This window comes from Vombatus ursinus, unplaced genomic scaffold (genome assembly GCF_900497805.2).
Source record: "Vombatus ursinus unplaced genomic scaffold, bare-nosed wombat genome assembly UNPS02014808.1, whole genome shotgun sequence".
Taxonomy (NCBI): Eukaryota; Metazoa; Chordata; class Mammalia; order Diprotodontia; family Vombatidae; genus Vombatus; species Vombatus ursinus.
Genome location: NW_020954586.1, coordinates 3297815 through 3312310, shown reverse-complemented (window position 1 = coordinate 3312310; position 14496 = coordinate 3297815).

Here is a 14496-nt window from a genome sequence, read left to right as displayed (position 1 = left end):
AAGGATGTTGATAAGACAAAGAGGAAGGCAGTGATGATGACAGGATGACGGGCCTTGAGTCCAGGTCACAGAAGAATCAGCTGAAGGAACTGGGGCTGCAGAAGGGAAGGCCCAGGGGCCATCATGGCTGTCCTCCAGAACCTGGAAGGCTATCCTGGAAAAGAGAGATTAGATCTTTCTATAGGGCTCTTTCCCAGGGCATGAGTTCCAGGAGGTCCTACTGAGCTAGGACAGCTTCAGGGACAGGCCCCTAGAGGACTGGGGGCCTCTTGTCCAAGGGCCGGCCTACCTCGGCTCACAGAGGCCCACCACTGAGGAGCGGGGTGGGAGGCGAATGGGGCTGGAGATTTTGGCCAAAGTCTGCCTGTTCAGCCCTAGAGAGGGGGGTTGGGAACCAGGTCAGGGGGGGAAGCACCCACATAGGCAAGATGCAAGCGCTTTCTTCGGCTCCCAGGACTTGGAAGCCCCCTCTAACTTTATAACTGAGGGCCAGGAGGTCATAGGAGCACAGAGCTAAAGCAGGAAGGGCCCGAGGCCTGGCCCCAGATCACCAGGTGGGATGTAGGGATCTGAGCCTGGAGCCCCTGCACGCCAAATCCAGCCTCTTCCCACCACATCCCTCTCTCTCTCCTTGAAGTCTTGATCAGATGTGGGTGCCTAGGCCCAAAGGGCACAATTTTGCCCCAAAGCAAACAAACACCTTCCCAGGCGGCCGGCCCTTCGTGTCTTCACTAAGTGATGGGTGGCTACCAGACTGTCTCTGGCACCTCCTCGGCACAGATGGAGGGGCCTGCCTGGTTTATGGTGTTTACTCGTACCCGGTAGGACTGAGAGTTGTGTTTCCAGGTCGAGGCCCCTTGGAAGAGTTCCTGGCCAGATCAAAGCTCGGAAGGCTGCAGAACAATCCACTTACCCAAGGGCCCTTTGAACAGGGCCGTTGGACCTCAGGGACAAATGGCAGCTAGTGAGTCCCCAGAGGCTGAGGCTAGGGAGGGGGAGGCAGTGACAGGGGGAAACTGCCTGTAGCCACAGAGAACGAACGTCAGGGCTGGAAGAGCCCTATGTCACATCCTCCTCAATTTGGAGCCAAGAGGGACCTTTGGTCTAACTTCCCCCACTTTACAGCTGAGCAAACTGAGGCAAAGAATGGGGAGCTGATTCACCTAAGACCACACAGCTAGAAAACTGTCTAAGGCAGCGTTCAAGGTCCTTCTGCTTTCATGTCTGATGCCCTTCCCGCTACCCGCCCTTAACCCATCCTGCCATGGAGACTGATGCACGGGTCCTGGGACCCTCGGGAGCCGTCTGGTGAAGCCTGTGGGCCCCTTCTCAGGATCACGTACATGAGCACGGAAGATTGCAAAGGTATAATGACGTAACTGTTTTCCCATCCGGCTTCACAGACCCCCCAGATAAAGAGCCCCTCTCTAGAATGAGGCTCCTGCTGTAACAATGCTAAATGGAGGAGTGTTGTGACAGGTCTTGTTCCCAAAGACAGGAGGGGAAATGTAAGCACCATCACCCTCCTCATTTTACTGAAGAAGAAACTGAGGCCTACACGGCAGTCACGTGTCCAGGATTCCACAACTACTTAGTGCCAAAGGCTGGACTCAAACCCAGGTATTTTGAGTCCAGGCACAGTACTTGGGCTTACCCTACCTCTTGGGCAGCCGTAGGTCCATTGGAAAGAACCCTGGATTATAGTCTATTCAGAGAATCATGTGTATTGGAGATAAAAGGGAAACTGGGGATCAACTCTAAGGCAGCTAGGGGGCGCCATGGTGCACAGAGCGCCAGGCCTGAAGTCAGGAAGACTCATCTTCCTGAGTTCAAATCTAGCCTCAGACACTTACTGGCTGTTTGACCCTGGGCAACTCATTTAACCCTGTTTGCCTCAGTTTCCTCATCTGTCAAGTGAACTGGAGAAGGAAATGGCAAACCACTCCAGTGTCTTTGCCGAGAAAATGAGGTCACGAAGAGTCAGACGTGACTGAAAAATGACCAAACAACAACAAAAGAGGTCAGCTAGGCCAATCCTTCCTTTGACAGGTAAGGAAACCGAAGCTCAGAAAAGAGAAGTAAATGCCCAAGTCGACAAGCATATATTAAGCACCTACTGCATGCCAGGCATTGCGCTAAGTACTGGGGGTTCAAACAAAGGCAAAAATAATCCCTGCCCTCAAGGAGCTCACATTCTAATGGGGGAGACAAAAGTGCATACAAATACATTCTGGGTAACCTGCACTCACAACTCAAGAGCAATGTCCCCTGCAGAACAGAGCTGCTCACCGGGCAGCCGAAGCGCCCCTCCCCCGTCACTCCCCCAGGAGTCTCAGGTGCCTTCTCCACCGGCAGGACAGTCAGCAGCAGCCCAGAAAGTACCATGCGCTCACCTCTGCAATTCAGAAGTGGAAAAATTACAGAAAGAGGAGAGAGTGAAAAACGTCCCCATCCTCTCATGGAAGGGCGGGGGGCTAGGAGACAGGATGCTGAATACTCCATCTGATGGAACGACTATGTTGGTCATCTTTGCTTGCGTGTTTTTCTTCGTTACAGGGGACTAGTGAATCCTGGAGAACTGTAGTGGGGTAGAGGAGGAAGGGGAGTTATTCCTGGAAATGACTGGAATGTGAGAACAAAGACGCCAATAACGCAGTAGGAGAGGGAATTACTTTAGTGGCTGAAGGCTTAAGGTAACTCGCAAGAGTTAGAGGAGACCTAGCTCATAGGAATTCGGGGTCCCCTTCCCCAACTGAGGTATCAACAAATGGTTCTGAAGCACCTACTATGCGTGCACCCTCCAGATTTCTCACCCCGTGGCAAAGCCCTGATTGCCCCGTATTTGGTATCGCTCTGGCAGCTGGGCCAGATTACAATCTGTAATAATCATGAGCATCTTTGGGACTCTGGAGCGAGTGTTAGATTTGGAATCAAAGGGCCTTGATTCAAGCCTGGCTCCTCTACTTACACATGTGACTAGAGGCAAGTCCCTTCACCTGTCTAGCCCTCAGTTTCTTCATCTGTAAAATGAAGGTGTTGCACTAGATGGCCTCTGAGGGCTTCTTCAACTTTTAAGGTCCATGATCTTATGATTAATATGTCATTATGTATGAAAGACTGGAGTCCTGCTGATGACAATACCTTTGTCTGCACCAAAATGGCAGCTCTGGAATAGCAATGTTGAATCCCGACTCCTTGAGTCATTGTAGGTCACAAAACATATTTCACCACCTCCGTGGGAAATGTAGATGTCAGTAGACTTGCCCTGCTCAGCCATGACTGAAAGATGACCGATTTGTATGATTAATGGCCAAGACCCCACACTGGTCTCTGTATTGAACTGGGTGTGGAGAGGTGTCTTAGAGAGATATTTCAAGAGACATGCAAGCCTTTACAGACACTCTCCTCCCAAATGATGTCCTTTAGGGAAATTGCTTTGTTAATCCAGAATGTAATCATTGTATTTTCTTGAGTATTCTATAAGCAGCCTGGAAGCATCGACTAGAAGCTACATCTGGTGGCCAGGAATTGATTCTGATATTGAAAAGATAAACATTCTAATAATAGAATGGTTTCCTACTCTCATTTCATTTTTCTTTATTCTTCTCTTTAATTTTTTTTATTAACTGTCAAATTGCTTGGTAGGTATTAACTAAGAAATGCTAAACACTTGTTAATTTATCTTTTTATCATTATATAGTGTCCTTGTCTGACTTTCATTTTTTTCTAATCTGAATGCCATTTTCTTTTATTGCTGCTTCTACTTTTTAAAAAATTTGTTTATTTATTTTTAGGTTTCAACATTCACTTCCATAAGTTTTGAGTTTTAAATTTTCTCCCCTTTCTCAAGAGGTGTGCCATCTGATACAGACTCTACATGTACATTCCTATTAAACATATTTTCACATTAGTCATGCTGTAAAGAAGAATTAGAACCACAGAGAAAAACCATGGGAAAGAAGAAACAAAACGACAAAAGAGAGAGAGAGAGAGAGCAAATAGTGTGCTTCAATCTGCATTTGAACTCCATAGCTCTTTCTTTGGATGTGGATAGCATTTTCCATCATGAGTCTTTTGGAGTTATCTTAGATCCTTGCATTGCTGAGAAAAGCCAAGTCTATGAAAGTTAGCCATAGCACAATGTGGCTGTTACTATTCCTACTTTTTTTTTTAACTTGCTGTGTGACAAACCAGCCTCTTAATTTTAACTCCTTTTTTCCTGTACGTTGAAACTATTTCCTATAAGGATTATAAAAAAAAAATAAAAGATGGTAAGGGAGTGTGGTGCACTCCAGGCTACATAGCATAAGCACCAAAGGCATCTGCTTTTCCATGAATGCTTTCATCAAGAATTGATGGTGACTTTTCAGGACCACTCCAGAGGAAGAGCTCCTGGGTTCTGGCTTGCTCTTACTTCCATTTTCTACCCTTGATGTCACAATCACAGCTCTATGCCAATTACCAGACAGATCAGTTTATGGTGATGAAGCTCCATTTGCCTCAGTTGAGTTAAAGGAATTTAGGGACAGGACCATAATGTGTCCTGTGATCATCTCACTCCATCACCTTCAAGAAACTTACCAGGCTTAAAGGAGGGGGACTGTCAGAAGATATTGGCCAAGGAAATTCACTCACTGTTTAGCATCAGCTCTGTTCATCTCCAATAATTTGTCCTGCTGAGCTATTAATGGGGAAATATCCCCAGGCTTGTCTTATCGTGTCCATTCAGACAGATCTGAGGACTTATAATGTATCTTGGTTATTTCTCTGTCCTCCCATACTCTTTATTATTTCTACCACAGGTATCAGCCTTTGCTAGGAAATGTGGAGCTGAACCAAGGAGGACCCTTGCCCCTCTGTTTGAGGTCAGAAAGCCTGTGTCAAGTTAAGCAAGGTCCAGAAAGCAGATGGATCAGCATGAATGACATTGCTGTATTGGTCAAGTGCAGATACTTCCCTCTAAAAGTGATTTCACAAAGGTAGAGTGATCAGCCACTTCTCTGATAGGGCTTCCTCATGTTAATTGTTGTCTCTGCCCTCTGCCAACTCTCCAGAGTCCCAGAGCTAAGGGAGCAATGATGCTGTGGCTGCTTCTACTGCTGAAAGAGACTGACCTAGTGTGTCTGCATCTCCCCTGCCAGTTAAAAAGATAAGCCTTGCAAAATATTATCTCTAGACTCCTTTCCCACCCCCACTGGTTAAATGAGTATGAGAGTTAAGGGGGTAGGGGTGTTCTGTATGCTGAAATGGGCTGTTATAGAATATTACTGTGGTTGTATCTGTTCTTTTTGAGTGATGAATAGTGACCATTATTCCTATTAATGACTAAATACCTGACAAGGTTATCATGAGGACTGAATAAGATAATGGATGCCAAACACTCTGTAAAGCTTATAGCACCATGTAAAAGCTGGCTGCCTATCTGTCCTTCTGTCTATCTATCTATCTATCCTGCTATATCTGTCTATCCATCTGTCTATCTAACCTGTCTATCTCTATCCTTCTGCCCATCTCTATCCATCTATCATGCTATCTATATCCATCTGTCTCAGCTTCCATCTCTATCCATCCTTCTATCTATCCATCTGTCTGTCTATATCTATCCATCTATCTCTGTTTCTATCTATCTATCCTTCACTATCTATATCTATCTAGCCATCCTTCTACCCATCTTTCTATCTATCCATCTCTATTGATCTCCATTTATCTATTCATCTGTCTATTCTTCCAAGTATCTATCTGTATCCATTTCTCTACCCTTCTGTCTTCCCATCTATCCACTCATCTTTCCTCTGCTTGTTTCTTAGTTTGTGAACTAGTCTTTTTGTGTCTGGACTCCACTGTATTCCAGAGGATTATGATTTTTCCACTTTCCACTTTGTAATCCAATAACACAGCCTCTTCCTTGTTTAGCCCTGAGTTCCTGGGCTCTCAGCCCAGATAATGTTGCTATGGAGATGAGAGATTCAAGCAGACACCATCCACCATCCCAGGGTTCACCAGTTGATGACATCATTTGAACTTGGCTTTCTGGGACTACGTGTGTATTGGGGGGAGAATTCTGGGAAACCAGAAGAAGAGAATTCTTTGTCCATCTGGTGCTATGCAGGTTGGCTAGGGTGAGCAGTGTGCCTGCCTCCTCCTGAGGTAGGGGTGGGCTGCTGTTACTGTCCAGAGTGGCTAGAATTGTGAGGTGCCCTAAGGATAACTGTGAGCCAAGGACAGTCAGGAAGCACTAACTAAGAGACAGCAAGATGGCCTGGGCCATCTCCCTATTCCTGAGTCTCTTTGGGGTGAGGGAGCAATTCCTCAATACCTGCCTGACTCCTCCAAGGGCTGTCTTTCCTCTCTTTCTGTGAAAGGGAAGAAAAAGTGAAGAGAAGTTAATTCAGTCTTTACAGCACAAGCCTCAGGCTCTTCAGCCAAAGAATCATTCCAGACACTAGAGGCAGTGAACCTGGAGGCAGGAAGACTCGAGTTTGAATCTAGCCTCAAACACTTACTAACTCTGTGACCCTGGGCAAGTCACTTAACCTCTGTCTGCCTCAGTTTCCTTGACTATAAATGATAGCATTTACCTCCCAGAGTTTCTTTGAAGATCAAACAGGATAATATTCATCAAGTGGTTGGTGCAGTGCCTGGCACATAGTGGTCATTTCCTTCCACTGCACATCGCTTCAAGGGTGAGGAAAGGGGGCCCAGGCAATGACAGGAATGAAAGTTGTGCCCTGGATTTCCTGCTACTTTCAGGTGACAAAGGTGGCTGTGACCTCACACGGGAGTAAGCTCTGCCTTCACTGAGAAGTCCAGCCGAGTATCCGAATCCAGCTCCAATCAGAAGCCAAAATGAAGGGACTGAAGGTGCTCTAAGCACCTTGATCAGCAGCATCAAAAGCGACCAAGCGAACAAATTCCCATCCTCAGCAGCAGTACTTTCAAATGGCTGGCAGCTGACCAGAACCGGGCCCTGAAAGTGGCAGGGAAAAGAGGGATTCAATCCTGTGAACAGAGCTGACTTTCAGGACCCTGCCCACAGCAAAGCGATTGAGGCACTCTGGTAAGCCAGCAAGATGGCCGGAGGGAAATTCAGGAAAAAAAACGAGTCCCAGCCGAGAGAAGTTTTCTGTAAGGTTCTCTAAGTGTCAGGAGAGATTCTCAGTCCACAGAGGCAAAAAAAAAACCCAACCAAAACAAAACAAAAACCCAAAAACATCCCATTCAAAATGTGCGCCACAGTTCAGAAAAGAAAAGAAATTATAAAAAGAAGATCATTAATGCACAGAAAAGAAGGAAGGGCGGAAGGAAACACAGACAAGCAGGACAGCTTTGAAAGTTACACGTTGAATTTATTACACTTCTAAAGGCAAAGAAAGTTGTATGTATAGTGATTGCAGTTTCAGGTACAAATCTCTTTTTCTATTTACTTTGTATAAGAAAATGCTCATTTTACTCAGTTTCTTAAGTTCAGGATAAAAAACAATTTTTTAAAGAATGTAATCTCCTTGAGGGCAGGGAATGTCTTTGATGTTATGTGCATATCCTCAACAGCTAGCACAATGCTTGGCTCTTAGCAAGCACTTGATAAACAATTTTCATTCACTAATTCATTGCTTAAGTCATCCTAGGATTTCCCACTTCCTAGCCTCTGCTCATCATACCCTCACCTCTTGGAACATTCACACACACACACACACACACACACACACACACACACACACACACACCAGCTTCCCCAGGTCCTACCCAGCTTCAGGGCTTACCTCAGGTTCCATCTCCTCCAGGGAACCTTTCCTGAAACCCAGAGCCAGAAGAGTTCTGCTTCCCCGGGCTCCATTAGAGTTCTGGTTGTTCCTCCACCGTGGCATCTACCACATTCTACTTTGTATTATGGGGATCTGTGAGCCCCATCTGTCTCTCCAGCTACATTCTAACCTGCCAAAGGGCAAGGATGGTGTCAGTCCTGGATAGATCATTAGCACTGAAAGAGACCTTAGGGCTCACCTGATGAACTGGGTGTTGGACCTGGAGCCAAGAAGATATGAATTCGAATCTCGTCGCAGACATATGGATGAATGAACAAATGAAAAAACATTTAAGTGCTTTCTGTGTGCCAAGCACTATGCTAAGTACTGGTGATTCAAATAGAAAGATAAAACAACACCTGCCCTCAGGGGGCTCACATTCTAATGCGAAAGACAACACACATGCCAAGTCTTAGCTGCCAGTCAGATTGAAAGGTCCCATGGTCCACAGGGTATAGTGCCAAAGCAGACACTAATGCCTCTTCTTTCATGTCATTCCCATTGGTAAAAGTCTGTTTCTGAGGCTGAAAGAGTTGACAGAACCCCAGGACTTTGGTAGCAAAAACATAAGAGTTAAGAGACACTAGGCAAATTGATTTACCACTATCAGCCTCAGTTTCCTCAACTGTAAAACGGGAATAATAATACCTCAAGAAGCAGTGTGGCATAGTGGATAGACAGCCAGCAAGATGTAAGGTCAGGTCCTGCTTCTGACACATCCTGGCTTTGTGACCCTGGACCAGTCACTTAATTCTCTGGGCCTCAGGAGCATAAGATCATGGATTTGAAGCTGAAAGCGGTCATCTAGTTACCTCTCTCATTGTACAGACATATGATGACCGTGTGACCCTAAACAAGTCATGTAAGCTCTTGGGCCCCCAGGGAGAACTTGAGATTCTTTACCTGCGTTGGTGGGGGGAGTCTGCATAAGAGAAATGCCCTAAGCTGATGAAAATGCAAGTCTGGATCCCAAATAGTATCAGCAATGCCCACCCCACATACATACCTTCCCTGGCTACAACAACTCTGTCCAATAAATAATGCATTTTTTCCAGGTGAGGAGACTGAGGCTCATAGAGGTTGTGGGACTTGCCCAGAGTCCCATAGCTATATTGGGGCTGGGGGATGGGGATCAGGGCTTGGCCCTGATTTGTACTACAGGGAGGAGAGGGGGAGATGGGGGAGCTCAGGGTCCTTCACAGGGGTTCGGGAAGTTCATGAAGGCTTTTTGCTGTCCCCCAAAATGGTTCTTAACAGGAGGCAAGGGGCCAAGGAGACCATGAACTTGGAAATGACATTTTTCTTTTCACTAGCCTCTAACTGAAATGTTAGGAATTCCTTCAATTGGGAATTGAGGCCACAAACCACCAGTAGGAGCAGAACCTGGGACCTGGTCACCAATAGAATCACAAATCTTTCCATATTCTATTACAGTTGTCACAGATGCCTCAAAATATCATTTACACTTATGGGGGAAGGGGGGAAGAGAAGAAGCATTTATTAAATGCCTGCTATGTGCCAGGCGCTGGGCTAAGCGCTTTACAAATCTTATCTCATTGCATTCCCTTCGACAACCCTGGGAGGCAGATGTTATTGTTGTCCTCATTTTACAATTGAGGAAACTGAGGCAGACAGTGGCTAAGTGACTTGTCCAAAGTCACACAGCCAGTAAGCGTCTGAAGCAAGATTTGAACTCAGGTTTTTCGGACTCCAGGCCCCGCGCTGCTCTACCGAGCCGAGGGCTCGTCACTACCTAGTTTCTTCATCCGTAAAATGAAAGGGACAGACTATTTGACCTCGAAATTCCCTTCCAGTGAGGAAGTTGTGTGTTGGGGGCCCTCCCTGCCTTAGAGACGTCCCAGCCCGGTGGGTTCAGTGCTCTGGGGAAGGAGGGAGGTGGGAGGCCGGCTGAAGGCCAGGTCCTATGTCCGGTCTGAGACAATGAATCCACCTGGCTCTCCCTCCCCACTTTGGTTCACTACAGAAAAGGAGCAGATGGGCCGCCTGGCGACTGACCCACGGAAGGGCTGGGCTGGGCTGGGCTGGGCCTGTGGCATTGGCTTCCCCTCCCTCCTCACCCTCCCCATCCCACCCTTACCGCCGGGAGGACAACAAAAGAGCTCTGGGACGCCCCTCCCTCCACAAAGGCCCCAGGCCCAGACAAAGGGGCTGGGGCAGAAAACACCTGTCACAAGCTCTGGCTCACTGTGCTCTCCCCGGGCAGCCCCCCTCGCTTCCCCCGCCACACGGTTGCAGGGCCTGCAGCTGCCAACTGTCAGCTGCATCAAATTACTGGCCTTCGGCTCCCCTGGGGCAGCAAAGTGCCCAGCAAGGGAGCGGGGGAAGCTTGGGCAGGACCAGTGATGCCTCCTGCCCGGGCCTCTGCCAAGCAGCCTCAGCCCAGAGTCCTAAGCATCTTCTCCCAGTCCGGTGTGGACATTCCATCAATCTAGCTCACCATCTCCAGTTCAATGCACCCTCTGAATACCATGCAGCCCCTCACTCCCAAACATCTCAGTCCAGAACACCCTCTCTCCATCCAGAGCTGCCTCCTTCAGTCACTCCAAAGCAAAGCATTCTCTCCTAGGCCCAGGGATGTTCGCAGGAATGCAGGCCGGCAGAAATGGAGCTGGGTACCTCTGCTAGAGAAAGGAAGACAACCAGGACATATCCTTTCACCCCTTGTAGGAGCAGACCAGCCCCTGCCCACTGGACATGGACAGAGTCTTTCATAAATGCTAGTTAAATGGAATTGAGTCCAAACATAGGCATGAGGTAGCAGAAAGCACCGGCCTTGAAGCCAAAGGATCCAAATTCAGAGCTTGTCTCTGCTACTTACTAGCTGTGTGACTTTGGACTTTGGTTACCTTATTTGGGGGACAGGAGGTCAGATAAGTATAGAGTGAGCTAAGAGCACTGGGGAAAAGAGGTCTTTATTCAGCAAGAATAGCTGAGGAGATGGAGCAGCAGTCTGACATGAAAAGGGTTTAGATGAGCGTGTTACACCACACACTACAATAAACTCCAAATGGATAAATGAGCAAAGCAGAAGAAACTACACCACTAGAAAATGAAAAGAGAGTCTTTACACGAGCGGATGGGGGATGAATTTGTCACCAGCCACAGCATGGAAATATTACAAAAGACAAAATGGGCTAATTTGATAATGTAAAAAGAAAGAATTTTACACAAATAAAACCAATGTAACCAGATTCTCTTAATAGAGAAGAAGTGAAAAGATATAAACAGGCCACTGGCACTGGAGTCAGAGGACCCTGATTCAAATCCCACCTCTGAAGTTTACAATCTGCGGGACCTTGGGTGAGTCACTTAACTAACCTAGGCCTCAGTTTCCCCTTCTATAAAGCGAGGGGGTTCAACTAAATGGCTTCTGAGGTCCCTTTCAGTTATAAATTTATGATCCCTTGACCTCATAACCACCTGCAAAAATGCTCAGAATTGTTAATAATCAGAGAAATGCAAATTCAAACCACTCTGATGTATCACTTTACACTTAACAAAAAAGAAAATATGGGAAAAGACCCTCCAAAAATTCAATAAGAAGACAAGCATATTAATTCACTGGTAGTGGAACTGTGTAACTCCAGAGGTAAAAACTAGAAGCAAAAGGCTGAAGTTTCAATGAGGCAAATTTAGGCTTGATATCAGAAGGAAGTTCCTAACAATTCTATCCACCCAAACATGGAACAGACAAAGCTGGGGGTGCCCACTCCTTGGAGGTCTTCAAGCAAAGGCTGGATGACCATTTGTGGATGCAGAGGATTCCTGTTCAGGGAGAGATTGAACAAGATGATGCCATCCAACTCTCACCTTCTGTGACCTCAAAGGGCCCTTCCAGCTCTGACCTTCTATGATTTTTCAGGGTGGATTTGATTTAGTATGAGCTTTGGGGGTTGAGCCCATGCTCAGTCAAAGGAAGAAAGGATCTCATATAGCTGGAGTGGCTTAATCTTCCTATATAGGGAGGACAATGACTTCATCAATAGCAGGGAAGTAGGAAAAATGTTGCCCACCTCATCCTTTTTTGTCTAAGTTATCACTCCTGGGATGATTTACTTGGAACACAATTGGCATCATGTAGATTGAAAATGTTTGAAAGGGATTTTCTTAGCCTAATTTAAGGAGTAGACTGAATTCAAGCAGCCAATGTAAGAAACAGTTAAAAAGATGGGCAATGCCTAGGTGCACCTGGCTGTCTGACAGGGTCTGAATCACAAAAGTGCCAAGATAGCTGCTCTGGCTATGGTCTAAAAGAGTCAATATACGCCTCCCCAGTGGAAGCTGATATGGGCTAAAAAAGTTGATATATCCTTCCCCCACAGGGAAGAGATTGCATTGCAGCTATTATCCAGCAGAACCACAAGATGCAGTAGAGAGCAATCCAGTTTAACTATCAATAGATAACAATGCAGTGATGAACCAGAAGATGGCAGAATAGCCCAATCATGAATATGCTCGCCACCCACAGTTCAGATATGGGATCATGGATTTATCCCTGAAAGGGATTTTTGAGGTCAAATATTCCAAACTCTTCACTTTGCAGAAGCCAAGTGACTTCTCCAAAGTTACTCAGGTTGATAAATAGCAGGTGCGGGATTTGAATCCAATTGAGATCCAGAGTTGTTGGGGTTTGTTTGTTTCTCTTCCTCTTATCACCACAGTAGTCTGGTGACTACTTGAGGAGAACAGCAAATCTCAACACAGGGGGCTGCACCTCCACCCTCCAAAACCAGACCTAGAACCTGGAGAAGAGAAGCCACTTGACTGTACTCTGGGACTCCCTCTGCATCTCTTTTGTAACCAACTCAACACTCTTTTCTAGGGCTTGACTGCTCTCCTGTTCTACTCACCATCCCTGAGATGTCTGAGACCATAATTCACTTCCCTAGCCACCTCCCCTCTCCATGTACTGTACCTCCCCATTAGAATGTAAGCTTCTAGAAGGCATCTAGTTATTGTAACTGGATCCCCAGTGCTTAGCATGTAATAATAAGCACTTCACGAATGCTTTTCATTCATGCATGCATCCATCCAGAAAAGTGCTCCAGTTGAGATGGAGCCCTAGGAACTTGATTTGTCTTGGTTTTATGTCCCCTAGGCATGTATGCTTTCTCACAAGTTCTCTGCTATATGTGTTCCCTCACCCACCAATACTATGAGAGGATCTATGGATGAGAGTTCATTTTCCTTGTCCTTTCTTTGCTAGACTGTTAAGTAAATGTCTTTTGCTTTAAACTTGGGTGTCTTTTATTAGATCTAGGGAGAGAAACATTATGTGATTTTAAATGAAAGCTGACCCAAAGAGTGCCTTAAACCTACGGTAGCTTTGGGGGGCCCCAGATTATAGAGACAAAATAGTTTTCCCTCTTCAGTACTGGCTACTGGAGGAAATGGAAGCCTGCCTACCACTCACACAGAGTAGGCAAAGAAGTCCTTTAAAACTCAGCCTGTTAGATGGCACCAGCCCCTCTCTCTTCAGCATTCAAGCTGGAATCCATCACTCCTGCTTAGAACCCCAAGGCAGGAGGGAAGCATTTGGGGCCTCGTCTGCCTGAAGGAGGTAATGGGGTCAGTTACAAATCTAGGGAGACTCAGCAACCACTCGAGGTCCCGACTCTACGTCTATGGACTGGCTGATGGGGCACATAGGTAGAAAGGAAACCATCTTTGCGCTCAAGGGGCTTCGAATCCCAGCTGGGCAACTTGTACCTCAGTGACCTTGGAGAAGTCATCTCAGCTGGACCTGGGAAATGAGGAAGTTGGACTCAGTAGCTTCTGGGGTCCCTCCCACCTCTAGGGCGACCGTTCTACCCGGGAATGAGGAAGAGGAAGGGACTTGGGCAAAGTGAGCAGGATCATCGGGGCGGGCAGGGATCCCAGAGGGTGGGGAGCCCAGGCCAGCAGCACCTTACACATAGATGAGGAACAGAGCGCTCTCCCTAAATGGGAAGCGACTAGTCCAAAGTCACCCCAATAGTTACGTAGTCACAGAAACCTGAACCCAGGGCCCCCGACTCCGGAGACAGAGCTCCCCCAGTTGTCCCTAAGACTGCCTCAGCAGGAGGGCGCAGAGCAGGGCGAGGACCAGCCCCGGTCCCCCAGCGCCCGCCCCGGCCTGCCGCTCCCCGGCCACAGCTGCAGGACAGAACAAAGGCTTTGGTGGCCATTGGTACTCCAGACTTCCCCAGGTTCCCTCAGCCCATTGAGATGCAATAAGAGTATATAAATACCGGAGGGGGGGGGGGGCAACAGGGCCCAGGAGTTGTTTTGGGGGGGGCGGGAGTCCCAGTAGTTGGAGGGGCTCATTCTAGTTCTCCCTCCCTCTCTCCCTCTTTCCAAGTCACAGCTCCCCGCCCCGCCCCCCTTCTCCTCTCTCTTACCCATCCCTCCTTCCTCTTTCCCCCTCTGCCTTCTGGCTCCTCCTTCAATTCCCTCCCTCCCACCTCCCCTTCCTTTCTCCCCTTCCTCTCCACCTTTCGCTCCTCCCCCTTTTCCTTCTCCCTCCTCCTCCTCGCTTACCCCCTCCCCTTTCTTCTCCTGCCTCCTCTCCCTTCCTGCCTCTCCCCTCCGCTCCTCCTTGCCCCCTCCCCCTCTTCCTTTCCTCCTCTCGCTCCTCCCTTCCCCCTGCCCCCCCGGAGTCTCCCTTCGGGCCCCCCCGGAGTCTCCCTTCGGG